General features: G+C 41.8%; 1 protein-coding gene across 2 annotated transcripts in view; it reads left to right on the top strand.

Annotated features, from left to right (window-relative positions):
* The window catches only part of PRSS12 (serine protease 12), a 150,477-nt gene that overhangs the window by 21,514 nt on the left and 115,849 nt on the right, over positions 1-13,114 (top strand). The window lies entirely within an intron of this gene.

Genomic DNA, 13,114 nt, shown 5'->3' with positions numbered 1-13,114 from the left:
CTGTGGCTGAAGATTTCTTTATCACCGCGGGGAGTCCTTCCCTGTGCTCACAGTGGAAGTATCTCTTGACAGACGGCTTTCATTGACTACAATGGAACCCTGCTGCGCATTTTTCTGCGGCAATTAGAACATGCTGCTATTTCTTTCACGCTGCGCAATTCTGCGGTAAAATTCCGCAGCATGAACATTGCAAGGCAAAAGCCTATTAGGTTCAATAGAATTTAATAGTTGTGTGATAACACTGCGGACTTCCCCCGCGTGAAACGCAGCAGAAATCTGAATTAGACCTAAGAATACAGCACACCTTAGAATACGCACACTTGCTCACCCACTTGTTTTTGTTTCCTTTATATACCTCTTATCTGTTATACTCCTGCTTCTTCTTTGTTTGGAACTTTTCCCACCCCTGATTTAATCTTGCTTTTTCCATGATGCACAAAGGAATCAAAAGGGAATTTTTCTATGATGTCCGCTTATCTGTAGTATCACCCTCTGGTTTTCCCAATGACACTACTAATGGATAACAATGCTGCCGGACTAATTGTTCCAGTGGCTCTGATTATGGATGCATCTCTCTATTAGAATATAAATTGGGATAGGTTTATTTAGTGAAATCTATGAAGTCTTCTTTCTAGAACGCCTGTTTTCACTTCAGTCTAGAAAGATACAACAGAATTGAACTGTATGAATGAGAACCAGAGAGCTGGCGGCTCTGAACATGATTTACATCATGCTACATATCATGCTACAAGTACTTGGTGGCAGACTGCCTGAAAAATATGGTCTCTGCAATTGTGGATATGGGGAGAAGAGTGAAGAACAACAGAACTGTCTTTCTGTTTTGTCTCATCTTTAGATCATCATTACATCCCCGTTTAAGTGTAGAAGAGTTGTGTTTATTTCATTTTCAACCTCGTTCCTATTGTCTTACATATAAATCCACTGGCTTCTATCAGTCTGCCTGACACTTGAACTTCCCTTTGTGATGAGGTGTGCTGACTGCTGTTAGATATTGATTTCTTTTTAAAACATCATGCTAGGAAGAGGAAAGAAGATAAAGATGTTCTATACAGGTCAATGACTACTCCTGGCCATAAGTAAGCCTTTACACATGAGAGCATTGCTTTGGGGATTCACAGTAGGCGCACAATGTCTGCATTAGTACAAATAGCCATAATAAACCTTCACATTAGTGTAAATGTAATAATTATTTGAAGCCATTATCCTCACTGCATTCTTCACAAAAGCGATTTTCAAAGAGTCTCTTTGAAATTATTCACAAACTTATCTCCAACAGCGAAGTTACATGGCTTGTTACTTGGATACATGAACATCAAGGGAATTGAATTTTACATTTCATCTCCAAAAACTGGAAACTACTCTCCGGTGAGTTTCATCAGAACCACTCCTTTAATAACTAAAATGTCTGCAGATAATCTTATCATTTGAGGAATTTTCCTAAATGAATCTAGCAAGAATTGTTATTTAAGGAAACAAATCTTAAAGTTTCAAAGTAAAGCTCTTAAAATCAGTTTTCTTCGCTAGTAAGGAAACGTGTTGCATAGTTGGGATTAATTATGATTATGCTTACTTAAAAAAGGCCAAATATGTAATATTGTAATTTCTAAGATAAATCTGTTCTTTTTTCATTTCCACGAAATTAAAACAGAAAACAGAGTAACCCATGTTTTCTGTTTGTTTGACAGAAGTAGAATGTTAAAAACATTATCATTGTAAATGAGAGAATGTTTCCAGGGTATCTAAACACGATTAGTTGCCAAACTCGACTTTTCCTATTAAAACTGGAAGTGAGAGGAGAGTTTAGATTCATTGACATTCAGAAGATTCCTAAGTGGCAATAATTGATTAGTTTGTGTATCCAGGAATACATATATTTCATATAATACATTTATAAAAGCTGATGCTGAGAATTTTGACATGAATGTCTTTTTGGCATCTAGTTTAGATTTATGGTTCATGTATTTTTTATCTAAAAGAGCAATGGGAAAAAGGAAAAAAAATTGGAATGTATGTCTGGAGAGAAACACAGGGCAAAGGTTTCGGCAAGTCATATCAATATTTAAAGTTTTTATTGGAAACCATAAGTTGAATACATTTTGAGAATCCATGTACGCGAGTTAACTCTAGAACAGTGTCTTATACATCTATAATGTAACAAACGTAGAGCGCTTTAGGCCAATATCATACTTCTGTGCCTGCTATTGCATATAGAGGTACTTGGAGACTTTTTTTCATGGATTGAGGTGGAATCAGTGAGGAAAAATGGCTTGCTCCATCACACGCTATATAACTTTTTTTCTATGAGCATTTCTTCTAGGGGAGAATACAGTGCCTTACGAGAAGCACCATATATCAATATACAGAGTTCCTACTGTCTATAATAGGGACCTATACAGAATCCTTGTGCAGATGGCTTGCTTGTTGTGTGCATGGAGCCTAACACTAATGGTATGTAGTAGCAGTAGAGCGTTTTTCTGTAGCTGGTAAAGGTCAACTTACAGTATGAGCAAAGGGTTGGTTTCAAAGGACTTATATGAATGCAGTATATAGACTAAGGCTACTGATAAATAGGTGACACAGTGTGTTCTCATGTGAGTCCAATGTTCCTTGATCCTTTGGTTGGAAAGGCTTTCAGTAGGAAAGGGATTGCTAATGGAGAAATCATTAGAGTTTGTATGCATTTATCATATAGTCTCTTATTGGCAGGTTGACAGACCATTCAAGTGAAAACCATATATGGGGGCATTTCTTAAACTATCTAATGACAGGTTCTTTGTAGAATTCCATTTAATTTTTTATCTGTGCAATGTGCCAACACTTGCTTTAGGGTGAACACCCACTTGTGTTTTTTTAATGCTGCGATATCACAGCTTTTTAAAATGCGATTGTAAATGGGACTTTCCAATGCTAAAAACGCACCGCATGTTTATGCTTTGCAATTTTTGTGTGATGTGTTTTTAACATTAGAAAGTCCCATTGACAATCGCGTTAAAAAAATATTGCAGCATTAAAAAAACGCAAGTGGTTGTTCACCCTTAGGCCTTAGTCAGACGGGCGTTTTTTTGTGCGATTTGCGCATGCATCCGGCGATTTTTTAAAACCATTGCTTTGCAATGGTATCGGACACATGAGCGCTTTTTATGCGCTCGTCCGATAAATTATAGAACAGAAATCGCAGATCGCACCTATCTGCGATCTGCGATTCCTGTTCTCTTCTCTATATGCGCTCAATGGGGCCGGCGGCAGCAGCGCCGACCCCATTGAGAACATATAGTAGACAAATCATTCTTCTCTGCCACAGCCGACTCCATTGAATGCAATGCACTGGACAGCTCCAGCCCGTTTCTAATGAAACGCGGCTAGGAGCAGATTTTCGGGCGATTTTCGGGCACCGGTCACGCGATTTGCGGATGTGCATCCGTCATGCGATCAGCAAATCGCGCGAAAAAACGCCCGTCTGACTAAGGCCTTAATGTGAAAACCGCTTTAAGAAGAGGTAGGGTAGCCAAAAAAAATACTAGTTTATAACCGTGCCTGTAGTCAGATATGTTTCATCTGTTATATACATGGATATGGATGTAACATAGAGTATTTTCTAATGAAAAATTGAGTAATCTTGGGTGATCACAACTACAATAACTCAACACTCTTCATACCCTGAGCCTCTTCTACTCCAGGTGCCCCCTGCAATATTAGGAACTGGCACCATCCAATCTCAGGATCCATTGTGCAGTGGGCAGTGCCTGGAGCAGAAGAGGCCCAGAGAAGAAAAGTGGTGTGTGTAAGTGGACATCTAAGCTGTGGTCTAAATTTGTTTTGTTTCTCTTGTCAGATTCATTCTTGGGTCTGTTTTTGGTTCTAATTAATTTAGGTGACTGGTTTGTGGTGATTTATTCTGAGTAGAGATGAGCGAGCATACTCGCTAAGAAAAACTACTCGAGCGAGTAGTGCCCTATGCGAGTACCTGCCCGCTCGTCTCAAAAGATTCGGGTGCCAGCGGGGGAGAGCGGTGAGTTGTGGGAGTGAGCAAGGGGGAGCGGGTTGGGGGGGGGGGGGGAAGAGTGAGAGAGAGATCTCCCCCCCGTTCCTCCCTGCTCTCCCCCGCCACTCCCCGCCCCCCGCCGGCACCCAAATCTTTTGAGACGAGTGGGCAGGTACTCGCATAAGGCACTACTCACTCGAGTAGTTTGCCTTAGCGAGTACGCTCGCTCATCTCTAATTCTGAGTCCTGATTAATGTAAATGGCCTGGTCTGGGATCAGAATTAAATTAGATGTATGACCTGGGATCTTGATTAATTAAGGGATGTGAATTAATTTAACATTCTGTTCTGGGATCTGAATTAAGTTTGGGACTTAAAGGTTTGCTGTGATACATAGCATTTTGTAGTTTTGTCAAACCTTTTATTTTATCCGCCTCTTGAAGCAAAGCTATTTCAGCAGTATTGTACCTGGGGGCACTAAGCAGCACTTTAGGTGCAGTAATGAGAGCACCTGGTGCATCAGCAGACATGGTATTTATGTTAGCAACAGGATGGTATTGTTAAAGAATGGTGGTTGTACTGCTAATAGAGCCTGTGGATGCCTGCAAAATGTCTTAGCAGCAAACTCTGCAGTCATCAGGAAACGTCATCACAGCGGTCTGGGCTGGATAGAGAAGAAAAGCAAAACAAACAACTACAATCTGAGAAGACATTATCAGTGAGTCACAGGTTGCCATTATTTAATGTGTATTCTAATATATTTCATGTACAATTTAGTATACCAGGGTTGTGCTAAAACAATGGCAGGGACTGGTGGGAGGCAGTTTTTAAAGAAGAGTGTAGTTAAATGTGTGCCTGAGGCTGAAAAGAGAACAATTTGTTTCCATGTACTTTTAGTTTGGGACCCCAGAATCAATTTCACTGGTGGACCCTGGGCCCCCAGCGCAATGATAAATGTAGTTTGTGATGGTAAAATGTGCACTTCGTTAATACATCACAGTACATGCACAAAACTTGAAATTAGATGAAAATATTGTGTAATTATTGACTCATTTGATTTTATGATGGGGTTTTTAGATTTTCTAGTAGATATTCCTTGGAACGAATTCTTGTATCCTTTACTCTTTATATGTTGTCCAAATTGTTTATGCTTTTCAATTAGTGCCAAGTTGAAAAATTAAGCTTCAAATTTGTCATAGAGTTGGCATAGTAGTAATGGAGATTGATAGAGTAGGTTCTGGGCAGCGATCTGAAATTGTTACTGTCTTCCTGGCTACTTCAAGGTTTAACCTTTTTAATTTATAATATAACATTTCATGTTATTAAATGTTAAATCATCTGTCTGTATACAAAATAATATAACATCGTACACACAATATCACATATAACGTAGCATATTGTAATATAGTATAAAAAATGTAAAACATAATACATAATATCCTTATTAGAGATGAGCGAACACCAAAATGCTCGGGTGCTCGTTACTCGGCACAAAATTTTCGCAATGCTCGAGGGTTCGTTTCGAGTAACGAACCCCATTGAAGTCAATGGGCGACCGGAGCATTTTTGTATTTCGCCGATGCTCGCTAAGGTTTTCATGTGTGAAAATCTGGGCAATTCAAGAAAGTGATGGGAACGACACAGAAGCGGATAGGGCAGGCGAGGGGCTACATGTTGGGCTGCATCTCAAGTTCACAGGACCCACTATTAAGCCACAATAGCGGCAAGAGTGGGCCCCCCCCCCGCACTGTCAGCGTAAAGATCGTTCTCCTCTGGCACAGCTGTAACAGCTGTAGCAGAGAAGAACGATGTTAGCCCATTGAATTCAATGGAACCAGCAATACAGCAGGTTCCACTGAAAGCAATGGGCTGCCGGCGATCGCAGGATGAATGGTCGGGAAGGGGTTAAATATATAACCCCTTCCCTGCAATTCATCCAGAAATGTGATACACTAAAAATATATACCGGCGTATAAGGCGACGGGGCGTATAAGACGACCCCCCAACTGTCACCTTATACGCCGGGAATACAGCGGAGCAAAGAATAAAAATCATTACTTACTTCTTCAGACGATCTGCGCCGCTCCTGCACACTGTCACTCCTTCCTGGTCCACGGACTAAAGCTTTCTCTATGAAAGGCTTGAAATCCCCGCCTCCAGAAACACAGCCAATCACAGCAATTCAATGACATCACTGTCATTGGCTGTGATTGGCTGAAGGCACGTGTGTTTCTGGAGGCGTGGATTTAAAGCCTTTCGTAGAGAAAGCAATGCTCTGCCGGGAACCAGGAGGGAGCAACAGCCTGCAGGAGCACCGCAGAACACCAGGAAGGAGTGACAGTCTGCAGGAGCGGCGCAGATCGTCTGAAGAAGTAAGTAATGCTTTTTATTCTTTGCTCCACTGTATTGCCGGCGTATAAGGTGACAGTTGGGGGGTCGTCTTATACGCCCCGTCGCCTTATACGCCGGTATATATTTTTAGTGTATCACATTTCTGGATGAATTGCAGGGAAGGGGTTATATATTTAACCCCTTCCCGACCATTCATCCTGCGATCGCCGGCAGCCCATTGCATTCAGTGGAACCTGCTGTATTGCTGGTTCCATTGAATTCAATGGGCAAACATCGTTCTTCTCTGCTACAGCTGTTACAGCTGTGGCAGAAAAGAAGGATTTGTCTTCTATATGTTCTCAATGGGGTCGGCGCTGCTGCCGCCGGCCCCACTGAGCGCATATAGAGACGATTTATGGCCTTTAGAAGGACCGTTGGGGTTCTTGAAGCCTACAATACACCTAACACTCTCCCTATAGCAGCTCCAACACGATACCACTTTCCCTGAACTAATGTCAGAATACATCCGTAGCGAGCCGCGGGAAGGGCAGATTTCAATACTCGGGTGACACCTTATCTCCCCAGCCACTCACAGCAGGGGGGTGGTATAGGGCTTAAACGTTGCAGGGGGAAGTTGTAATGCCTTCCCTGTCTTTCTATTGGCCAGAAAAGCGCGCTAACGTCTCACAGAGGAAAGTGAAAGTAACCCGAACACCGCGTGGTGCTCGTTAAGAGTAACGAGCATCCCGAACACCCTAATATTCGCACGAATATCAAGCTCGGACGAGTACGTTCGCTCATCTCTAATCCTTATTACAATACTTAATACAATTTCACATATATATCGACTCTCCAGAAAAAAATCTGGTATCTAGCCAGTGATGGTAAAATACTTTAGTTGTGTGGTGTTGCTCCCTTTACATCGTTGTTAAACTGGCACATGTTTCATGAATCAAGATTGTTTGATGCCAGTACTCCAGCTGCACCCACACATAATGTTAGTTTTACTTGATACTGGAAGTATTATTCAATTATTATCTTATGAGAAAAAATATATATGTAGCTACTGTAGAGAACAGCTAATTACAGTCTCCTGCTTCCTCAACCTGATCAGGTGGCATCTACACGGGCTACAAAATGTCACTACAAAATGCATGTATGCGAAGCTCATGCTGTTCAATGGGTTCATCCACATGAGATATTTTGTAGCTATTGGAAACCATGAGCTTCATATACATGTGTTTTGTAGCGAGATTTTGTAGCCCCTGCGGATGCAGCCTGACTGCACGGGCTACAAAATCTTGCTACAAAATCATCACTACAATGTGAAGCCCCTGGTTTCCAATAGGTTCTTCCACATGAGTGATGTTTTGTAGCGAGATTTTGTAGGGAGATACGGATACAGCCTGAGGGCTCTTTTATACAGGCGTATATCGGCCCGCCGTTTTCACGGTCGGCCGATATACGCTATAATCTGATGCATTGGAATCACGTGGCCGTATTTCTGCAACATAAAAGCACCCAGCCGGAACAATATAGTGCCAGGTGCTTTTACGTCAGGCCCAAAAGATAGTTCTGTAACTATTTTTCGGGCCGGAATATGTCGGTCTCTGCACAGGCTTCTATGAGAGCCAATGACAACGGCAGGAGAAGGGAGGTAGTTTAGCAGCGTGACTGCTAAACTTCCTCCCTCTTCTCTCCTTCTCTCTGGCTGATTGCAATCGGGGGGGGGGCTGGAGCGAGGGCGGAGCTAAGCACCGCCCTGTCCCGCCTTCTCCGATTGCTGGCTGTGGACAAGGGGTGGGGAGGGGCAGGAGCTTAGGTACCCCCCCTTCCATTGCAAACAGCTAGAGAGGAGAAGAGAGGACGTGACCCAGCGAGGGGGAGAGAAGGGAAAGGGGCAACTGCATGGTGGCCTCTGCGTATATGCGCCGGGGCCCATGCCGTCTGAACTGGTGCACAAACGTTAGATTTGTGCACCTGTTCATGAGTTTTTACACCAAAGATGGGTTCCTTCACATTAGCTATGTTTTCACTTATGCTAGAAAAAAAAAGTGCGGCATGCTGAATATTGCCACGATTTGCAATGTTTTGTAGCCCATGTTTCCCTACTGAGACTCCTTGTTTATCACATCGCATAGCACGTACTTGCAATTTTCGTACTATGCAATACATTTTTAGCATTATAAACTCCTAAAAACTTTCTCATGATAAAATCGTGGGAGAAAATCGCGAGTAACAGTGATGCATTGCGACATTATTCACAAGAAAAAAGCACCACTGATGCTACAAAATCACGTATATAAAGCTGCAATACTGCAGCGATTTTGTATCAGCGATATCGTTGTCGCCCATGTGAAAGAGGCCTAAGAGTGATGATATAAGTAACTTGCATCTAAGCAGCCAGCAGTCTCCTACCCATGCGGTATTGCAGAACAGTGGGGTTTAATAAGCTTTTAAAACTTTTTACATGGCCAAAATTTTCTGGAGATATTTTCAAAATTGGGGGTTTTGTTATTTCAAGCATACTTATTGTTGACAGATGCATACAATTGAGCATGTAGCTGTGTAATCTCCATAAAACAACATTTTCAGCAGAATGAGTTGTGCCAAAGAACTTTTTAGGTGGCATTATCATAGCTTACTACCATTTCAACAGGTCAGGCTGTCTAAATAATCCTTTCTACGTGCCAAGTATAAGCACTATTCTTCAGAAATATCAGGAAGTAAAAACAGTTTATCTGGGATCTAGTAAGGCTTAAAAGCTTGTCTAAAATAGTCTAAAATAATAATCACTTAGTTGCAGCACTTAGTACCAAGTTTCAGTCTTACTTCTCTAGCTGGAGCTTTATGGATTGGGTTTCCACGAATGCCACACACTTGCCTGAGAACACCAAGTGAAATGCTAGACATAGGCTTGAGACATGTGTGCATAATTGCTTTAATTCATAGTACTCCTTATTTCCATTTGGAGAAATCTTCATTTGATACAGCTAGCAATAGCAATCTAGTGTGATATGCTGGTTGGCTTCTCTTCCCATGGTGGTCCCCAAAGCGGCCAACAGCAAAGTGTTTTGGTGTATTGGGCTGGTTCCTGTTTCCTTGCTGTAGGTGCTAAAGGCAGAGTGTTACCCCAAAATTAATAAAGAGTTCATAGAAACAGGGTAGGCAAGTTCACTCACAAGTTACTTGTCCAATGAGCATGGTGGTATAACATCCATAAGACGAAGGCGCAGACTTTGACAAAGTTACAAGAACTTACTTTCAGTTGGTGGTGGCTGATGTTATAGCTGCAAGTGCAGGCTGACATTCCTTCCCTCTGCACTGTACCATCCTTAGTGTGTGCGATTACCTTTCTGGCTAACACTACTTTCTTCACCAATCTTGAAAGTTCCTTGAAACTGAAGGTGGCTATCCACTTCATGGCCCTTGGGTAACTTATCCTGCTATAGCATCTGGGTATCTTATGTTGCCTCTACCATTGATCACCTTCCAAGTTGCCCTAGTCTCAATACTGCAGTCTCCCACGTTTTCCTCTAGGCCAGCTACCCTGGAGTTTCTCAGCTTCTTTTAGCAATCCAGTAACCATGGCTAGTCATACTAATGGCACACCAACAGACCTCCAAACAATCTACGACTGGATAGTGGCCCTCAAAGCAACTGACAACTCCCTGCGGGGGAATTGATTCTCCCAGTGGTACCAGCTACTCCATCTCATGTCCAGAGATGATACTAATGAGTCTCTGTGGGTCTCTGGGCAAATCTCTGTGACTTTGGCTCTCTTGGAACAGCTAGCTCACAGAGCTGCATGCAGATAAGCTGGCAGATGAGCTGCCTGACTTTCAAGATGGAAGAGAAGGGCACAGCAGTGCCTTCTCACTGTGATGGTTGTAAATGACTGTCACAGCAAACATTTCCCTGGAGACCACACTGATTGGTCTCCTGGCAAAGCTGTATGTTCTGAGCTGTTATTAGACTCTCAGATCACAAAGCTGCTTAACAGAGGGTAGCTCCAGGGGAATTCTCTGCAGGGATGCTTTAAAACTCTCTGTAGAGATAGATAAGGACTGCCTGGACTTTATAGTCTATAAATGGTCCTGAAGTCGTTAAAGGGGTTTTGTCATTAAAAAAAAAAAACTTACATATTTCTCCCCAGGCAGTCTACTTACCGCACCTTCCCCCCGCTGATCTTCTCCTGGCTCCTGGAGTCCCGAGGTCACGTCCCTCCAGCAGGCCGTATTCTTCTTCTTCCGGTGATGTTACATAGATTGCAGAGCAATGTACGCTATATCACTAGTGACGTATCATTCACTGCCTAGCAGGGAGCACTGAATGCTATGCTGGGGTGATGTCAATACTGCACATGCTCGCTGTCTCATCGTGAGTGTTCCTATACTAACGCCGCAAAGCAGTGTGCATGCGCAGTCTCGGCATTAGCCCGGCATAGCAAGGCAGTGAACGCTTTTTCAATAGTGATGCAGCCTACACTGACCTGCAGGAAGAAGAAAGCCACTGCATAACAGGAAGAAGAGGTTCCGGCCAGCTTGCGATGAAGTGACCCAGGGGACTGCAGGAGTCAGGAGAAGATCGGTGAGGAGAAGATACGGTAAGTAGATTGCCTGGGGAGGAATAGGTAAGTATAGAATTTTTTTCTTATGACAAAACCCCTTTAAATAGTATAACATCATCTAAAGCAAGATTAAACCATATCACATTTCACATAAAATCGAGTGTGCATGACTTTGGGGTACCAGGTGCATATTTTTGGGTACCACACTAGAAAATTATGTATGTTTAAGGCTGTGACAAAAATTTCAAAGCAGCCTTTAACATCAATGCCTGACCTTACTAATGTTCTGGTTGTTGAATGGATGTAAAACACTACAGTCATATTCAAAAGCTCAATTGGTGTCCTGGTTGACTGGCTTATGCAGTTTTATAAGTGTTCCACAATCTTAAACAGGTTGCGGAATTATAATATAAATCAAGCACTTCCAGACCAGATGACCCAGGAGATCCTTTCCAACTCTACAATTCTATGATTCTATCTCTTGTGTCACCCATCTTTCCTCTCAGATTCCAAGCTATTATGAACAGCGCCCTTACCCCTCTTGTTTGATTTGTTATTACTTATCACTAATATCTGTTTTTCGTACACTTGCCTGGTAAAGTGCTGTTACTGTACATTATATAAATTAAGGTTGCTATTATTATTACGGAAAGCCTATCCAAAAGACGGTATATTCTTATGGGAACTACTTGTGAATGCCCATTTTAATATAAAAGTGATATTAATGTGTCGATTTACTTTTTGCCACATAGGTAGTATACACCTACCTACCAAAAGTAATTGTACACCTGAGCAAGAATGAACAGAAGTATTTATTTACATATGTTAATACTTAGTGGGGCTCCTTTGGTCCTAATGACATCAGACACTCTCCTTGGCATACTTTCTACTAACGTCTGATATACTTCAGCTGGTATTTCCCTCTATTTATCCTGCAAATATTTGGCAAGTTTCCTCAAAAAAGATGAGCGTTGTTCATATTTCGTGATTTGACGTTCTAGTTCATCCCTAAAATGTTCAGTAGGGTGAAGGTCAGGACTCTGCAGGCCAGTCCAATCATGGAACATCCACAACCTCAAACCAATGTAAAACACTGCTGGATTTGTGAAAAGGCACATTGTATTTTTGAAAGTAAAGCTACCATTACAGTGTATTTCCACATTGTCGGCATCACATTATTGTCTAGAATGTCAAGGTACACCTCCATATTCATGGTTCTTGCCACTACAACCAATGGACTGAGACCATGCCATATAAAACATCTGTAGACTATAACGGAGCCTCCGCTGTACATAACTGTTGACACAACACGCTCAGGCAAAAGGTGTTCCTCAGGCATCCTCCACATTAAGGCATGTCCATCTGATTTGAAGATAGAGTAGTCTGATTTGTTACTCCATAAAATGTTCTTCCATTGCTCAACTGTCCAATAATGACAGTCCTTGCACCATTGTAGATAGGACAATGTATCTTTTTTGAGTGAGCTCACCAGACATTTGCAGGATGAGTTAAGGGAAATACCAGCTGAAGTGTATCAGATATTAGTTGAAAGTATACCATCAAGAGTATCTGCTGTTATTATGGCCAAAGGAGACCCCGGTAATTATTAACCTGTGCAAATTCTTTCCCAGGATTCCAAATACTTTTGGTAGGACAGTATATTTCATACTGTTGCCAACTGTATGGGTGGGTGAATGGAAGAGGGGTGATGAATTGATGGGATAATGTAGAAGGATATTGAATTTTACTTTGCTTTATATCATTGCAGTACACAAAACACTAAATATGCCCCAGCTCCTAAACATATTATTTACGATATGGTGATGTTTATGACACTCTATATTCAGTCATGAAGATTGGTTTATGTGTTATCTATCAAGTCCAATGAGTTGATTATAACGTGGAAGGCACTGACAATTTAATAGAATGCCACTGTGCTCCTTTTCAAGGTTTGAAGACATTGTGTCCTAGGATGCCTGCAGGTTTAGGATTATAATATTGTTTAAAAAGCCACAAGTAGAGACATTAATCTGGGACCTGAATGCATTCCGTATTGATGTATTGACATAAAAGGTACTTGTGCTATCTACAATGGCTTTCTATAAAGGAAGCGCTAATCAATAAACATTCATATTGTGTTTTGATGCCAGTTTTAGAACTTTACTCATTTTCTAATACATTTTTAATATATCTAAATGAAGTGTCGCCAGT

This window comes from Eleutherodactylus coqui, chromosome 7 (genome assembly GCF_035609145.1).
Source record: "Eleutherodactylus coqui strain aEleCoq1 chromosome 7, aEleCoq1.hap1, whole genome shotgun sequence".
Lineage (NCBI taxonomy): Eukaryota > Metazoa > Chordata > Amphibia > Anura > Eleutherodactylidae > Eleutherodactylus > Eleutherodactylus coqui.
Note: the sequence above shows the minus strand (reverse complement) of the source record. Positions and strands in the feature narration are given on the sequence as shown.